Raw genomic sequence first — 15,229 nt, forward strand, 5'->3', positions numbered from 1 at the left:
AACGTGGCATGATTGTTGGTGCCAGAAGGGCTGGTCTGAGAATTTCAGAAACTGCTGATCTACTGGGATTTTCACGCACAACCATCTCTAGGGTTTACAGAGAATGGTCCGAAAAAGAAAAAAAATCCAGTGAGCGGCAGTTCTGTGGCCGGAAATGCCATGTTGATGCCAGAGGTCAGAGGAGAATGGGCAGACTGGTTCGAGCTGATAGAAAGGCAACAGTGACTCAAATTGCCACCCGTTACAACCAAGGTAGGCAGAAGAGCATCTCTGAACGCACAGTGCGTCGAACTTTGAGGCAGATGGGCTACAGCAGCAGAAGACCACACTGGGTACCACTCCTCTCAGCTAAGAACAGGAAACTGAGGCTACAATTTGCACAAGCTCATCGAAATTGGACAGTAGAAGATTGGAAAAACGTTGCCTGGTCTGATGAGTCTCGATTTCTGCTGCGACATTCGGATGGTAGGGTCAGAATTTGGCGTAAACAACATGAAAGCATGGATCCATCCTGCCTTGTATCAACGGTTCAGGCTGGTGGTGGTGGTGTCATGGTGTGGGGAATTTTTTCTGGGCACTCTTTGGGCCCCTTGGTACCAATTGAGCATCGTTGCAACGCCACAGCCTACCTGAGTATTGTTGCTGACCATGTCCATCCCTTTATGACCACAATGTACCCAACATCTGATGGCTACTTTCAGCAGGATAATGCGCCATGTCATAAAGCTCGAATCATCTCAGATTGGTTTCTTGAACATGACAATGAGTTTACTGTACTCAAATGGCCTCCTCAGTCACCAGATCTCAATCCAATAGAGCATCTTTGGGATGTGGTGGAACGGGAGATTCGCATCAGGGATGTGCAGCCGACAAATCTGCGCCAACTGTGTGATGCCATCATGTCAATATGGTCCAAAATCTCTGAGGAATGCTTCCAGCACCTTGTTGAATCTCTGCCACGAAGAATTGAGGCAGTTCTGAAGGCAAAAGGGGGTCCAACCCCTTACTAGCATGGTGTACCTAATAAAGTGGCCAGTGAGTGTATACATGTCAGTGACAAATACAATTAGTATAGTGTGTGTGCAAAATACTGGACATGTATTTAATTAATAAAAGATTATTTTATGGAAAAAAATGGCATGTCCATGTGCACACCTGCATTCCCATAAACTGTAATGCATTGTTTTGACACATTCCGTGAGCAAACGTGCGCATGAATTTTTTTTGACTCCTTTTTTGCGGACCCAAAAATGCAACATGTTGTGTCTGGCATGCCTAGACGCACACCTGGAAAAAATGCAAGCGCACGAAAGCGCAGACGAACACATGCAAACGCAAGACCATGCGTACGCCATGTTAAACATAGGTACGCATGACGCATGCGCACGGATGCGCACGATGCGCTGCGCACAAAAACACTAATGTGAAACCAGTCTAAGATGCACCAATTTCGGCACATAGCCTTTCTCTTCCCACTGCCCTGTAGCGGTGGCATATGGGGTAATAGTTGGGGGGGTTGATGTCACCTTTCAGATGACATCAATCCCCGAGGTTAGTAATGGAGAGGCGTCAATAAGACACCCCTATTACTAACCCAATAGTCAAATTGTAAAGAAAACACAGACACCCATTAAAAAATCCTTTAAATAAAATAAAGACACATACTACTTTATTATTCTTAATTAAACCATACTTACAACCACACCTAATCCATGCAAATCCCTCGATCTCCTGTAATAAATATAAAATAAAAAAGCAACAATATACCATACCTGTCCGTCGTTGTGTCCCACGCCATTATCCATATCTGGGGGATATACATTTTTCCTGACATTTTTCCACGGTACAGAGGTCATCACAGTTCAGACTATGAGGGAGCGCAGTGACGTCACCGCTAGTCACTGGGTCTGCGCTGGCAACATCTCCTCATTCACCAGTGTTTTTCAGCCGGGACGGTCGCTTCTTAGCACCGTCCAGGTTGAAAAATGTATATCCCATTAAACCTAAATTAAAAAAGTCAATTCTCACATCTGATAGATTAATCCTGTCTATAGAAGCCACTCTCAAAGCCCTCTAAATTAGTGTGTTTATAAGAGACAAAACCAACCAAACTAAAACTTCGATAAACCTCTATTAATGCGTTTCTGAATCCAGTCCATAAATGTGTACTATGAACTAGATCAAAACCACAAAAAGAGGACTTGAAAATCCTCCAAAAATCTATAAAAAGCACCAGGAAAAAGGTAGAGAGGCTTACCTGCCCAGGCCTCAAAACAAATGCACTATCAGGGTGCAGTGGACCCAATTAAAGCTGGCGGCTACACAGGTGCAGTAATACCGATGAGACAGCCAGCCTACAATCAGGGAGTGGCTGTTTGGTACACCAGTGGACAAATGCATTTGTTTTGAGGCATCTCTGCCTTTTTCCTGGTGTTTTTTACTATGAACTAGACCAACATAAACAGGGAACAATTTCCGAAAAACATACTGAGGGAACAGGTGTCACGTCCCCCTGTAAAACTTGGAGGCAATGAATTGCAGTCCTCTTAAAAGATAGTGTGATTCATGTCCTAATTTAAATGGATTTCCTTTTTCTTCAGTTCTGAGACTGTTTCCATGCTGGCTGAGATCATACAGCCTGTTTGTTCTCAGCTGCAACTGCTTACCCTTTATTCCCTCTATATATACTAGTCCCTGCCAGTGAAAGGTTTGTCTTCCTGTGCTGTGTGCTAAAGCTACCGTATATACTCGTGTATAAGCTGACCCGTGTATAAGCCGACCCCCCCTTAAATTTTGCCACAAAAAACTGGGAAAACTTATTGACTCACGTATAAGCCTAGGGTGGAAAATGCAGCAGCTACTGGTAAATTTCAAAAATAAAAATAGATACCAATAAAAGTAAAATTAATTAAGACACCAGTAGGTTAAATGTTTTTGAATATCCATATTGAATCAGGAGCCCCATATAATGTTCCATACAGTTCATGATGGGCCCCATAAGATGCTCCATGCAAAATACACCCCATATTATGCTGCACAAAGGTTAATAATGCCCCCATAAGATGTTCCATAGAATAATATGCCCCATATAATGCTCCATAAAGGTTATGGCCCCATAAGATGCTCCATAGATTATGCCCCATAAAATGCTCCATAGATTATGCCCCCATTAGATGCTTCATAGATTATGTCCCAATAAGATGCTCCATAGATTATGCCCCCATAAGATGCTCCATAGATTATGCCCCAATAAAATGCTCCATAGATTATGCCCCATATAATGCTCATGCTCCATAGATTATGCCCTCATATGCTGCTCCATAGAATATGCCCCCATATGCTGCTCCATAGATTATGCCCCCATATGCTGCCCCATAGAATATGCCCCCATATGCTGCTCCATAGACTATGCCCCATATGCTGCCCCATACACTATGCCCCTATATGCTGCCCCATAGGATATGCCCCCATATGCTGCCCCATAGAATATACTGCCCCATAGAATATGCCCCCATATGCTGCTCCATAGACTATGCCCCCATATGCTGCTCCATAGACTATGCCCCCATATGCTGCTCCATAGACTATGCCCCCATAAGCTGCCCCATAGAATATGCCCCCATATGCTTCTCCATAGAATATGCCCCCATAAGATGCGCCATATATTATGCCCCCATATGCTGCTGCAAAAAAAAATGCCATAGTCACCTCTCCTGCTCAGGACCCGGCACCTGAGATATTCACCTGTCTGGGTTCCATCGCTGCTCACCGCTGTCTACCGCTTCCTGTGTCAGTGACTGTTCATCCAGCAGAGGGCACAGCGCGCACTAACCACGTCACCGTGCCCTCTGCTGCCTATACGTCCCTGACACAGGAAGCAGCAGACAGCGGTGAGCAGCAATGGACCCCGAACAGGTGAATATCGCTATACTTACCCCCCTTCCTGGCACGGTCTCTGCAACCCCACTTCTCCATGGTCTCCCTTCCTGCTTTCAGCGGTCACGTGATACCGCTCATTACACTCATGAATATGCGCATATTCATGAGTTTAATGAGTGGTACCACGTGACTGCTGAAGGCAGGAAGGGAAACCGTGGGAGAAGCGGGGCGCTGTAGGGACCGCGCCAGGAGGGGGTAAGTATGATCTCTGACACCCCCGCTCCCCGCCGACTGCCAGGTATATGACTCGTGTATAAGCCGAGAGGTAGACTTTCAGCCCAAAAAAATGGGCTGAGAATCTCGGCTTATACACGAGTATATACGGTAAGTAGTTGAAGTTTGGAGTTGGAGTTGTAGTGTTCTGTAGTTTGCTGTTATACGTGTGTGTTATCTCCTATTCCCTTTTCCCATTCAGGTTATTCCTCCCTGTCCCTATCCTCCTCCTCCTTATTGTTGTTGGTTAGTGCTTTTGTATGACAGAGGTTTTCTGTTATCCCTGTCTTGTCTTTGTGTCTGGTTAACCTTTTTATTTCTGTCCAATGCCTCATGGGGTGTGGGAGGGGATAGAATAGGATTTTTACAGGAGCATCGTAAGGTCGGAGACTCGGGCCTCTTTACCTTTAAGTGTACCCCCGTGATAGGGATAGTTAAGATCCCCGTTTCAGGGATAGCTTGAGGGCCCTCTTCCTTACTGAATACCATCACAGCGTGACAACAGGCTTCTTGAAATCAGAAAACTCTTTTTCATTTTTGAAATTAAGGCTACTGTATGCACACGACCAATGTTGTTACCTCCCAAATGAATGATCAAAATATCTGGTTTGTCCTGCATTCACATACGCTCCCAAAGCACTTAACCTAAGTGGCTCCATCTTAACCCTCTAATACCCAACCACAGTACTCAAAATAATTCACCATCCAAAGACAAGTTCTCACTATAGGATCTGAAAGCAACTCATCTATGGGCCCAAAAAATGGAGTGTCTGATAATCCAGGCCACTTTCCTCTTCAAACCTGAAAAACAATCAAATAGACAAATTAAGTCTTATATGCAGCCAATAACATTTTGAACCCCATCTTCCAAAATCTTTTATAATCTTTGATAAACTAGTAGGAAAGAAAGGCAGCACTCATCAGATTCTTTGCAACGTCTGCCGGCGTCTCCCCATGGTTCCCATCCTCCCACCATGCGGAGGGTCTTTAAAATTGCTTATACAAGATTGTCCCAATGCTAACCCCAGTACCATCTGCTTTGCAGGCTTGGAAAAAGTTAAACATTCCAAACATGGGGGAGAATATAGCCGATTGTTATTAAAAAGGATAGCCAAATGGACCTGTCGATTATACATACAAAACATCGACAGTCAACAGGTCCTGTTGAAGCGCATTCAGCGCGAAATGGCTGTTGTCCGTCTATCGGCACATTGTTCCCGTGCCAATGCCTAAGCCTGATGTATTTGAAATAAAGTGATTTGATGAACGGTGAGTGCCATCCTAATTTTTCCTCTTTTCGTTATAAAGATTGCTGTTTTTTCAATATGGGATTGAGCACCCGTTCGAAGAGGATTTAAGGTGTTGCATGTATCTGTGGACCTCAGATTATACGTGCAAACTTCAGGGTAACTCTTTGTCATAACGGTGCCGGATATCTATTTTCTTCTTTTTTGTGGACGGATTCTAGATAAAGATGCCCCGATCCTTTACTGCTTAATGATAAGCTAGTAATGTCTGTGTTTTTCACTGTCGATGTTTTGTATGTATAATGATGTGTAAAAAGTTACCTCCCATAAAAGGAAGTCAAGACACGTCACTTTTAGTATGGACCCATAGAAGCACAATATAGCAGCGAAACGGCCATCGTCCACCTCCCCCCCCACACACACCTCCCTCATTTACCTGTATGACGCCGAAAATGTCCTAGAGTTTGGATTAAAGGACTTTTACTTCAAGGATCTGGTGAGTGCTGCCTTTCCTTCTTTCCTACTAATTTATTATGCATTCAAGTCTTGGCACATGTACCACTGTAATAAATCCAGCAGAAGTTGCTTCATACTGTTGAAAGGTATACGTATTGAAGCGTGACGATTGGTGCCTGAATACTTCTAGTCTCCATTCCTTTAATTTTATAGTCTTTTCCTTTACGGGGAATCTGTCACCAGGTTTGGTCGATACAAGTTACAGCCACTGCCTTTCAGGGCTTATGTACAGCATTCTATAATGCTGTATATCTGCCCCCAACCCGACCTGGAAGAGAAGAAAAATAGCTTTTATTATACTCACCTGTGGGGTGGTCCTGTCCGAGGGGTGTTGCAGGTCCGGGTCTGGCACCTCCCATCTTCATGTGATGCCGGCCTCCTACTTGCTTCGTGTCACGCTCCTGCGTGTTGAGGGCAGAGGAAAGTACTGCAGTGTACAGGTGCCGGGAAAGGTCAGCGAGCCCCAGCACCTGCGCGCTGCAGTACTACTTTGTTCTGCCCTCAACAGGGCAGATAAGTGCTCCTGTGCAGGAGCGCGATGCCGGGGAGCATGTGTGGTTAATGCAGGGTCGCGTCATCCACACGAAGCAAGGAGGAGGACGGCATTGCATGAAGATGGGAGGCACTGGACCAGGACCAGCAACACCTATCAGACCCGACCGCCCTGCAGGTGAGTATAATAAATATTATTTTTCTTCTCTTCCAGGTCGGGTTGGGGGCAGATATACAGCACTGTAGAATGCTGTAGATAAGCCCTAAAAAGTGATGGCCGTAACTTATATTGGCCAATCCTGGTGACAGGTTCCCTTTAAGCCTAGGCCAGAATTTTCCGTGGCAGTGACAATCCTAAACGAATGGGCTGAAAATCTCAAGTGATCCAAACGTAAATGTGCTAAGCAATTCTTAAGGACCTTAGTGAATTGATATGTAGTAAGAGGAAATCCGTACAAATGCACAAGGAATCTGGAAAACCAGGCTTACACTCTAAAAACCGTCTCATCTGAAACATAGGGCAATACTGACAGTCATTTAAAAGAACCAAAGGTCATTTACCCAACTGATTAGCTTTGGGTTGCTGATTCTAAAAACCACACAAGAATCAGACAACTGTACATCGATCAATATGTTGAACATCTTAACTTTGCTAGGGGAAACAAGCTCCCAGATTCTAAAAGCACAAAAGAAAATATAAGGAAAACTGTGCCAAACAACTGGCATTCATAAGCAGAGGTACACGCCATAGATGAAGCCTCCACCAAACACTGAACCAACGCAAAAGAGATAGGGCAGCAGTTATACACAAGAGAATTATCATTCCTAAAACCTTTAACCCCTTAACCCCCAGAGGTATTTTCGTTTTTCCCCATATTCTCAGGTATTTTCATTTTCCCCTTCTTCCTAGAGCCATAACTTTTTCTTTTCTGTCTATATGGCCATGTGAGGGCTTGTTTTTTTGTGGGATGAGTTGTACTTTTGAACAACACCATTGGTTTTACCATGTCGTGTACTAGAAAACGGGAAAAAAATTCCAAGTGCGGTGAAATTGCAAAAAAAGTGCAATTCCCCACTTGTTTTTTGCTTGGCTTTTTTACCATGTTCACTAAATGCTAAAACTGACCTGCCATTATGATTCTCCAGGTCATTACGAGTTCATAGACACCAAACATATCTAGGTTCTTTTTTATCTAAGTAGTGAAAAAAAATTCTAAACTTTGTTACAAAAAAAAATTGCACCATATTCCAACACATGTAGCGTCTCCATTTTTCGTGATCTTGGGTTGGGTGAGGGCTTATTTGTTGCGTGCCGAGCTGACATTTTTAATGATACCATTTTGATGTAGATACGATCTTTTGATCGTCCGTTATTGCATTTTAATTCAATGTCACGGCAACCAAAAAAATCAAATTCTGGCGTTTTGACTTTTATTATGCTACACCGTTTAGCGATCAGGTTAATCTTTTATTGATAGATCGGGCAATTCTGAATGCGGCGATACCAAATATGTGTGTTTGATTTTTTTATTGCTTTATTTTGAATGGGGCGAAAGGGGGGTGATTTGAACTTTCATATATTTTTTATATTTTTAAAAACATTTTCTTTTTACTTATGGCATGCTTCAATAGTCTCCATGGGAGACTAGAGGCTGCCATAACGCGATCGGCTCTGCCACATACAGGCGATGATCAGTTCACCTGTGTGCAGAATTACTCACTTGCTATGAGCGCCGACCACTGGCCGGCGCTCACAGCAAGCTGGCAGTGACAACCTAAGAGGTCTCCAGGAGACCTCTCGTTGTCATGTCAACCCACCGGTGACCCGCAATCACGTGAAGTGAGTCACCGGTGAGCGGATTTCCGGCGCGATTGCCGGGTTTGTTAAATGCCGCTGTCAGCGTTTGACAGCGGCATTTAACGGGTTAATAGCCGCGGATGGATCATGATTCCACCCACGGCTGCTCCAGGCACATGTCAGGAAAAGATGTGGGTTCACGGTCGGAGCCTACATCAAAGGAAGGGTGTCCGTCGTCAGCGTACTATTACGCCTGATGTCGGAAAGGGGTTGTTGTGTTGTTCATACAGTTCCTCTGTATAAACACACTACAGATGCATGTGCGGATTTTACCTGTGAATTTTCCGCATCTAATGCAGTTTCTATGGGGAAAATCTGCACATAAAACTCCACGTACCCACAAGAGAAATTGACATGCTGCGGATTTGAAACATGAACCGCGGGTCAGTTTACACAGTGTTAAGAATAATCACAGTGGGCAGGAGATCTCTGTAAATCCCATCCACTTTGCTGGAACTGTGAGACGCTGAAAAAATTAACAGTGTCAAAAACTCACCAAAAATCATCATGTTACACCACTGGTCACTCGTGTAATGTAATCTGTTCATTGATGCCATTCCTGCAGCTCCAACCTTTCCTAAATCCCAAGCAGATTACTGCTGATCATTTTCCTATCGGAGCAGGGCCGGTAGTTCCCTGTACTATAGATTTGTTTTTTATTCCATGCTTCAATTTCTGAAAATCATTCCTGATTTTTTCCAATTCCCCTTGTGGCAAAGTGAGTGTCATGTCCCACGACTTGGGAAATCATTTAATATTTGCATTGTTTGTGTTGCATCATCTGTTGCTAGGCAGAAGTTTGCCTTTCCCTGTATTTTGTTCCAACTCTCTCCCTGTAGTCCTGTGATGTATGTTTGTTCCCTCCTTCATTCTCCATTTTGTGATCGTCCCTCCATCTGTATGCATCCTGTTGCATTTCCTCTGAAGAATATTCCTTTTTACCTGCTGCTTTCATCATAATACAAGAATTTCAGTTAAAGCATCCCTCTTTTCCTGGAGTCTTCTTACATGAGATCGTGGCTGAGTTAAGCTGTCTGATTAATCGGTATGAACGTGAGTACAGGTCGATACGGAAGGGGCCCAGAAAGAGAGGTCTATCCAGGCACCATACATTCTACATATCCATGAGTCAGAATAGTAAAAAGGAATAACCTGCCTTCAGAGACAGTAACTCAAGGTCTGTGCTGAATCTCAGTGGAAAAGGACATTTTCCAGATAGACTGTAACCCAGTTCCAGCCAGACCCCAGCGCGCATAGAAGCCACACACTGCAGCTGAACAGAGAGGAATATAACTCCCATTATTACACAGGACCCTACAGCTGCTCCAGCATTAGATACAAAGTATCAACTCCGTGCAGAGTCTCTGTGTATGTCCTGTTGCTGAACAGTGAGAAGTATAACCCTCATCATCCACTCTTCCTGCCTGCAATCTAATCATGTCTGAAGCAAGGAATACAATGTCCCTACCAGACTTACAAGCACAGGAAAGAGACCTAGACCCCCATCCACCATCTAGCGAAAGGGGAAAACGTACAGTCAAACCCACATGGAAAGTCATGGAGAATTTAGAGACTGCAAAATGTGAATTATATAGTGATGTGTCTTCAGTATGGAAGAAAGTGCTGAGTCATATAGACACTGCATCAAGGCCTGCTTATCATGAGTTACCACCAGAGGGAGTTCTAGAACAATTATGCACAGCATACCAAATGTACATGCAGAAGAGTGACCAATATATTATTCTCCTGAAGAAACTGAATCTCCCAGAGACTTTAAACGAATTGCAAGGTTTCCAGCAGCTTAATTCTGAAAGAGACTGCACTGTACGTGACATTAAAGCCAAGATAGAGGCTAGAATCGCACGAACACCAGATGCATCAACTCGCTCATCCAAATCATGTAAGCACTCAAAACGTTCATCTAGGTCAAGTTCATCAAAATATTCTACTCTTACTGAGCAGCTTATAAGAGCACGTGCTAAGGCTGAAACTACTAAGGTACAAGCTGCCTTTGCACAAAAGAGAGCAGAAATGGATGCAGCTGCTGCACAAAAGAGCAGAAATGGATGCAGCTGCTGCACAAAAGAGAGCAGAAATGGATGCAGCTGCTGCACAAAAGAGAGCAGAAATGGATGCAGCTGCTGCACAAAATAGAGCAGAAATGGACGCTGAAGCGGCACGCATGGAAGCTCTAGAGAAGGAATGTGAGCATGCAACAGCCATGGCAGAATTAAAGGTACTCGAGCAGGCTATGAGTGGGAGTCAAAGAGACAGCGTCAGTTTGTGTGAAATGGAGGCAGAAGACCCTATTGAACGCACAAGAGACTATGTGCTAAGCCAAGATGGCGAACCGCAGATCATCACCAACACTTCTCCAGAGTACCAGGATGCCGATCCACTTACAGAATCCTGCATTCAAGGTCAGTACAATGCTCCCAAACTTGAACTTCCTTCATATTCCAGTATGCGCCAAAACCCTGCATCTCACCAAAATCCACAGGCTAATACCTACATGCAACCCAATATGCCGGCAGGTCATTATACCCTCGACAACCGCACAGTGCCACCTCCGCAGGTAGCAGAAACTATACCCACCAAACCAGTTGCTGGACTAAATGCATATGCCACTCCATACTTCCCCATGTTTCAAGGCCAAGACGTCTCCACCCCTATGTACAACACCGCTCAGCCTACAATTGTGCATCCTAAGTCAGAAAGAACAGACATGTCCGACTTCGCAAGGTACATGATTCGCCGTGAACTTACTAAAACCGGTCTCACAAGGTTCGACGACCAACCTGAAAATTACAGAGGTTGGAAAAGTGCCTTTAGAACCGTAACTAGTGACCTCGGCATCACTGCTGCGGAAGAGCTGGACCTGCTGATCAGATGGTTAGGACCACAATCCACAGAGCGTGTCAAGAGACTCAGGTCTGTACATATCAGTAATCCAACGGCTGGTCTCATTGCTGCATGGGAAAGACTAGAGAGAAACTTTGGCAGTCCAGAAGCCATAGAGGATGCACTCTTCAAGCGACTACAGAGTTTTCCAAAGATATCAAGCAAGGACAGTTCAAAGTTCCTAGAGCTCAGTGACCTGCTGTTAGAGCTCCAGCTGGCCAAGGCAGACACCCACCTACCTGGCCTCAGCTACCTGGACACTGCTCGTGGAGTAAACCCCATTATCTCCAAGCTACCATACAATGTACAAGAGAAGTGGACTGCAATAGGGTCAAAATACAAGAAAGACCATCAAGTGTCATTTCCTCCGTTCTCCTACTTCTGTGAGTTTATAAAAGACATTGCAGAGCGTAAGAACGACCCAAGCTTTTCCTACGGAGAATCCAGTGGCCCAGCTTCACCTAATTCTAAATACGTGAGCACACGCTCGAATGACCGAAACCGCAGGGGTCCAGTATCAGTGAAGAAGACGGATATTCTTACCAACATCAGCCCCAGGCAAGAACAAGGGTGAAAAGATAGAGAACCCAAATCGTGAGTGTCCCATCCACAAGAAGCCACATCCCTTAAAAAAGTGCATCGGCTTCAGGAAGAAACCGCTCCAAGAACGCAAGGAACTTCTAAAGAAGTTCGGGGTATGCTACAGATGTTGTGCTTCTACTGAACACCTTGCTAAAGACTGTAAAACTACAATTAAGTGTATGGAGTGTGACAGTGAGGATCACGTACAAGCACTCCACCCATACCGTCCTGACTCTACACGTACTCCTTCCCCCACCACGAGCCATGGCGGGGAGGACGCAGCTGAAACTGCAAGTCATACCACAATATCTTCTTCATGCACAGAAGTCTGCGGAGAAGGTCTCTGGGACAAGTCCTGTGCGAAGATTTGTCTGGTGAACGTATATCCCAACGGTCACCCAGAGAAAGCCGTGAAGGTGTACGTCCTCTTGGATGATCAGAGCAACCGATCACTTGCAAGGTCAGAACTCTTTGATATGTTTAACTTAAAGGGAAATGCTTACCCTTACACCTTAAGTACCTGCAGCCGTGTTACAGAAGTCTCTGGGAGAAGGGCCAGTGGTCTTATAGCGACATCCCTCGAAAACGCCGTAGAGATACCCTTACCTACACTTGTCGAGTGCAACCAGATTCCATCCAATCGAGAAGAGATCCCAACGCCAGAGGCTGCTCTTCATCACCCACATCTCAAGGGGATAGCAAACAAGATACCAGCCCTCAACAACAGCGCAGATATCCTGATTCTGCTTGGCAGAGACATTCTCCGGCTGCACAAGGTACGTCAGCAAATTAACGGACCACACGAAGCACCATTTGCCCAACGCTTTGATCTAGGCTGGGTAATTATAGGCGATGTTTGCATACACAAGATGATGAGACCTAATAACATCTCCTCTTACAAAACACACATCTTGCCAAATGGTCGCAGCACTCATTTTCAGCCATGCCCACATCATTACTGGGTGAAAGAGAAAGTGAGCAACACCAAGAGGCAACAGGAATCCTTCAACAACATGAACATGCTCCAGCCCTGGGATGAAAACCTCGGGTCAACAGTGTTCGATTCCACAAGTGAAGACAACAAGTTAGCACCCATAAGGGAAGATAAAGAATTCATAAAGGTTATGGACAAAGAATTTGTTCAAGATGACTCCAACAGTTGGGTAGCTCCTTTACCCTTTCGTTTCCCAAGAGCGAGGTTGCCAAACAACCTGCAGCAAGCAACTGCAAGGTTCTCATCCTTAAAACATACCCTAAAGAGGAAACCAGAGATGGAGAAGCATTTCATTGACTTTATGCAGAACATCTTTGACAAAGATCATGCTGAACCTGCGCCACCACTGAAGGAAGGAGAAGAATGTTGGTACCTTCCATCCTTTGGTGTCTATCACCCTCGCAAGCCTAACCAGATCAGAGTGGTGTTTGACTCCAGTGCTCAGTATGAAGGCCTCTCTCTCAACAACCTGCTACTAACTGGACCCAACCTGAACAACAGCCTCCTTGGAGTATTGATCCGCTTCAGACAAGAACCTGTTGCTATAATGGCCGACATCCAGCAGATGTTTCATTGCTTCATCATGAAGGAAGACAGCAGAAACTATCTTAGGTTCCTATGGCACAAAGACAACAATGTCAACAATCAAGTCATAGACTACTGGATGAAGGTCCATGTCTTCGGCAACAGTCCTTCACCTGCTGTGGCGATCTACGGACTGAGACGGACAGCCCAGGAAGGTGAGAGAGAGTACGGATCCGATGCTCGTCAATTCGTAGAGAAGAACTTCTATGTAGACGACGGGCTCAAGTCCTTGCCCACAAGTGAAGAGGCAATTGACCTACTCTCCAGGACACAGGAAATGCTATCCACATCAAACCTCAGACTCCACAAGATCATCTCTAACAGTCAAGAAGTAATGAGCGCGTTTCCATCTGAGGACCATGCCACGAACCTAAAGGACCTCAACCTAGGTTCTGATGTTCCTCCCACACAGCGCAGCCTTGGTCTACTGTGGGATATCAAACAGGACACCTTCACCTTCCAAGTGTCGCCCTGTGACAAACCCTTTACCAAACGAGGAGTCCTATCTGTCATAAACAGCATCTACGATCCTCTCGGGTTTGTAGCATCCATCACTATTCAAGGCAAGATACTGTTAAGACAGCTCACTGCCGAGAACACTGATTGGGACACCCCGCTTCCGACTCAGAAACAGCAAAGGTGGGAGACATGAAAGAAGTCCTTGAAGTTCTTAGAACAACTCCAAGTCCCACGTTGTTATTCTCCAATGATTCTTACCCCAGCTACACTTCTTACACAGAAGATTGGAGCTGCTACAGTTCCTTCCGGGAATTTCGATAACAAGGACATTTACAAACGTCAGTGGAAGCAAGTACAACACATAGCTAACGTGTTTTGGCACCGTTGGAAGACCGAATACTTGCACCTGCTTCAAAACCGTCACAAATGGCAGACACCCAGTCCCAATCTCCAAGAAGGAGACCTTGTCCTCTTAAAAGACAAAGAGGCACATCGTAACGACTGGCCAATGGGTCTTATCACCAAGGTCATGCCCAGCGAGGACGGAAAGACTCGTAAGACAGAAGTTAAGGTGACAAAAGGGGGCTCTACCCAAACCTTCTTCCGTCCGGTCACTGAACTCGTGCTGCTTCTACCAAAGGAGGACGTCACATGAACTGAACATTGCTCCTGGACGTTGCTCACGGCGGGGAGCATACCTACTCATTCCCCAGTTTTATTGAACATTGACATTCTCCATTGGATTGAACTTTGAACATTGCCATTGGATTGCTGGGTTGGTGGAAGAGTTGGCATGTTTGCGGCTTCCCCAATCCGAAGATGGGTTTAATAGACTTGGACTTATCTTCCGGTGTGATCTACGGGTCAACAACAACGAGTTGGACTTTAAAAATGTTTGATGTTTATTATTGCATACATGTTTTTCTCTTTTCTCTTGTTTTTCAGGTTCGAACGACTTCGAAGAATTACGGACATCGTGAAATCCAAGGATTTCAGACGGGGAGTGTCATGTCCCACGACTTGGGAAATCATTTAATATTTGCATTGTTTGTGTTGCATCAACTGTTGCTAGGCAGAAGTTTGCCTTTCCCTGTATTTTGTTCCAACTCTCTCCCTGTAGTCCTGTGATGTATGTTTGTTCCCTCCTTCATTCTCCATTTTGTGATCGTCCCTCCATCTGTATGCATCCTGTTGCATTTCCTCTGAAGAATATTCCTTTTTACCTGCTGCTTTCATCATAATACAAGAATTTCAGTTAAAGCATCCCTCTTTTCCTGGAGTCTTCTTACATGAGATCGTGGCTGAGTTAAGCTGTCTGATTAATCGGTATGAACGTGAATACAGGTCGATACGGAAGGGGCCCAGAAAGAGAGGTCTATCCAGGCACCATACGTTCTACATATCCATGAGTCAGAACAGTGAGACTGATTCTTAGCACAAACC

The sequence above is a fragment of the Dendrobates tinctorius genome, unplaced genomic scaffold (assembly GCF_039654945.1).
Source record: "Dendrobates tinctorius isolate UK_male_01 unplaced genomic scaffold, ASM3965494v1 ptg000309l, whole genome shotgun sequence".
Taxonomy (NCBI): Eukaryota; Metazoa; Chordata; class Amphibia; order Anura; family Dendrobatidae; genus Dendrobates; species Dendrobates tinctorius.